Raw genomic sequence first — 3888 nt, 5'->3', positions numbered from 1 at the left:
GGAGAGGGGGGGAGGGGGAGAGAGAGAGAGAGAGAGAGAGAGAGAGAGAGAGAGAGAGAGAGGGAGAGGGAGAGGGAGAGGAGAGAGAGAGAGAGAGAGAGAGAGAGATGATGAGTGTTTAGATGTTGTGGTTGTCAGATTATATTAATTTCTAGAAGTCAGACAGGATGGATGGATGGATGGATGGGTGGATTGCTAGATGTTGAAAGGCAAGGCTAGAAAATGGCAGAGCTATTAGCTTGAGCTATGAGCTTGTAGATCTGCTATTTTTGAATGGCCAAAGTATACAAAAATGATGGTTATAGCTACCATTTAAAATGACACAGATGTGTTCACGGACTGAATGGGTTCAATCAAGACCAAATCAATGATTCTACAGACAGAGAGCCGGTTTGAGGATTTTAGACCTGCAGAGATATGCTCCACTTCCTCTGTGTTAGTGTAAGGACTGGAGCAGCAGCAGTTATTCTGAATCAACTTGATGTTGTCTGATCCATTTGTATCACTTATTTAAACTAAATATCACTTATCTTTGAATACATATATTTTTTGTAACTCAAATCTTTGCTTCTGAGGGGTCCCTGGAACAACATATTTTGATGGGGGTCGGCAACCAAATACATATGATTCTGGGGGTCCTTGACATGAAAAAGTTGGAGCACTACTGATATAGAAACATAAGTGTTTTTCAAAAAACTGTTAGGATTTAGAAGACACTTGTAAAGATTTGCACAAATGATCACGATTTTTCAAAAATAGCAGATCTACAAGCTCATAGCGCGGCACTCGGTGCCGCGCTATGAGCTTGTATATCTGCTATTTTTGAATAGCCAAATAAATCTAAAATGAAACTGAACTGGAGAGATATGCTCCACTTTCTTAGTGTTAGTAAGGAGCAGCAGCTCTTCTGAATCAATTTGCTGTCGCCTGATCGATGTTTATCACATATTTTAACAACATAAATATCACTTACACCTTCTTTAAATAGGATTTCCTTTTCATGAAAGCCGATAACAGACATTTATCACATGCTTATGATATTACCTACATGCTATTGTGATGTATTTCAATACAACTTTGGGCAGTGGTCTAAAGTACATGTACTCAAGTACTAACATTTTGAGTTTTCTTTTTTTTTAATATTTCCAATGTTCAATGTGTTGTTTTTTTTTTTACTATTTCCAATGTTCAATACTTTTACTTCTACTCCACTACATCTCAAAGGCAAATGTTATACTATTAACACATAACATTACATTACATTACATTACATTACATTACAGTCATGTAGCAGACGCTTTTATCCAAAGCGACTTACAATAAGTGCATTCAACATAGGTAGGGAACGAAACTACTAATCACCAGAGGTCTTAAGTGCATTTCCTGTAAAAACAAGCAACCAAGAATAAAAATAAGTAAAAATGTATATTTTTACTTATTTCCAATGTTCAGTACTTTTACTTCTACTCCACTACATCTCAAAGGGAAATGTTGTACTTTTACTCTTACTACAGTTATTTGAAAACTTTAGTTACTTTGCTGATTTTGATTATTATTACAAAAATATACTTTAACCACTTCAGCCCTATGTGAGCTTGTAGATCTGCTATTTTCAAAATACTGGGTACTTTTACATTTGGTACTTCAAGTGCATTGTGATGCCAATACTTGTTGTACTTATACTCAAGTATATTTTCAATTCAGGACTTTTACTTAACGTAACAAGGTATTTCTACAGTACATGGTGGTAATGATACTTATACTTAAGTACAAAATGAGAGTATACTTCTTCCACCGTTGGGTATTATAGCTCTCCTCTTTCACCACATAAGTGAGTTCTTTGTCTTGATTGGCTGGATAGAGGCTGTGGAGAGAGATCAGGATTCAGTAATGGAAGAGCGCGCGCACACACGCACACACACACACACACACACACACACACACACACACACACACACACACACACACACACACACACACACACACACACACACCACAAATTCCATGCAGTATTATATTGTTGACCACCTAAGCCATAATCGGACTTTTTTTTCGCATTTCCTGAAATGTGATGTTTGCTCTTAACCCTTTTTAGACTGGGAACGCATCCTCTGTGTCATTTTAATATTCATTTGGCTATTCAAAAATAGCAGATATACAAGCTCATAGCGCGGCACCGAGTGCCGCGCTATGAGCTTGTAGATCTGCTATTTTTTCTTGAAAATGTGTGCAATTTGGCCGATTCTAGCGTATGTTGCTAAATATCAGTTGTTCTCAAACTTTTTTTCATGTCAAGGTAAATATGTATGTATTATGTATTTGGCCGCAGACCCCCCCATCTCAAAAGATGTTGTTCCAGGGACCCCCAGAAGCAAAGATTTGAGTTAAAAAATGTTTAAATGTGTAAAAAAAATAAAAAAATAGAGATTTTTCAAAAATAGCAGATCTACAAGCTCAATCACTCGGTGCTGCCCTATGAGCATGTAGATCTGCTATTTTTGAATAGCCAAAGTACAAAATATGGGTACGGTGGTTACACAGATGCGTTCCCGGTCTTAATGGGTTAAGCGATGGCAGAGTCGCCCGCAGCGTTGTAATGTTCCAGCGAACCAGCGTTCCTCTGAGCTTCCTCATCATCACCGTACCACAGATATAATATGATATTTATGGAAAGCTTTCAAAAAATTCAATAGAAATTATTATGGTTATAACGTTGGTTTTGGTGGTTTGGTTCTGTTAGATAGTTGGGTATCACAAATCCTGGCTTTCATGAACCGACCTAGCATCGCAATGCTGTGCATGGGCAACAATTACAGTTTACAGTTTAGGCCAAGGGTCTTCAACGTTTTCAGGCCAAGGACCCCCTAGCTGAGAGAGAGATGAAGCAGGGACCCCCTCTATATTGTATAAAAATGTGTTTCAGATAAACTTTTTCTGCTCTTTTTTCCCTCTAAACCTATAACTCTTTGCCAAAAAATAGCACATCTACAAGCTCACAACGCCTCGCGCTGCGAGGCGTTGTTAGCTTGTAGATCTGCTATTTTTGGCTAAAGTTCTCCTCAGAAAAGGGATGCTAGGGTTCAAGTGGTTGATGTAAAGAAAAAAAATACCATATCGCACAAAGATTTGGCGGACCCCCTGTAGTAACTCTGAGGACCCCCTAGGGGTCCCGGACCCCCTGTTGAAGACCCCTGGTTTTGGCATTTAGCAGACGCTCTTAATCCAGAGTGATTTACAGTAAGCAAGGACACAAGATAAAACATCATAATACATCAAATGCATAAAAATAGTAATCTAATAATAAAATAATACGTAAGTAAACCAATAATCTAATAATAACTAATACATACGTAAACCAAGAACCTATCATCATCAGCCTACATTGAAACTACACTATAGTATAGGATGCCAGGTCAACAATGACCTGGCATCTGTCTACATAACATGCTATCTAAGTTACCTTTGCATAATCCTGCAAGGTCGTCAATGTCTGAAGAGGTGAAGTAATAAATTATAATACCCCCAAATTGATATATGTATCTGGCCGCGGACCCCCATCTGAAAATGTTTTGTGTTAGGGACCCTCAGAAGAGAAAATGTTAGTAAAAGAATAACTCATCTAAATGATGAATGATCTAAATGATTCATCATTTTTCAAAAAAAAGCACTTGCACAGGAGACCTGGGTTCAAGTCTGGGCTAAAACAGTAAAGTTACAGAGAGCAGATTTAAGTGGTGAAAACAATAGTATCAGTTATTTAAGATCCATGTAGACCTGACATGAGGGTCATGTTTCACATCAAATGTTGTTTTCTGTTCTGTTCTGTGTGTGTGTGTGTGTGTGTGTGTGTGTGTGTGTGTGTGTGTTTGTGTGTGTGTGTGTGTGTGT

At 38.1% G+C, this 3888-nt stretch overlaps 1 protein-coding gene across 6 annotated transcripts in view; it reads left to right on the top strand.

Annotated features, from left to right (window-relative positions):
- tenm3 (teneurin transmembrane protein 3) overlaps nucleotides 1-3888 on the top strand; it is a 663973-nt gene that overhangs the window by 568694 nt on the left and 91391 nt on the right. The gene's annotated exons all lie outside the window — the stretch shown is intronic.

This window comes from Gymnoscopelus microlampas, assembly GCF_963454915.1.
Source record: "Gymnoscopelus microlampas genome assembly, chromosome: 2".
Classification (NCBI taxonomy): domain Eukaryota; kingdom Metazoa; phylum Chordata; class Actinopteri; order Myctophiformes; family Myctophidae; genus Gymnoscopelus; species Gymnoscopelus microlampas.
The sequence above is the reverse complement of the archived record's forward strand: the minus strand, read 5'-3'. Positions and strand labels throughout refer to the sequence as shown.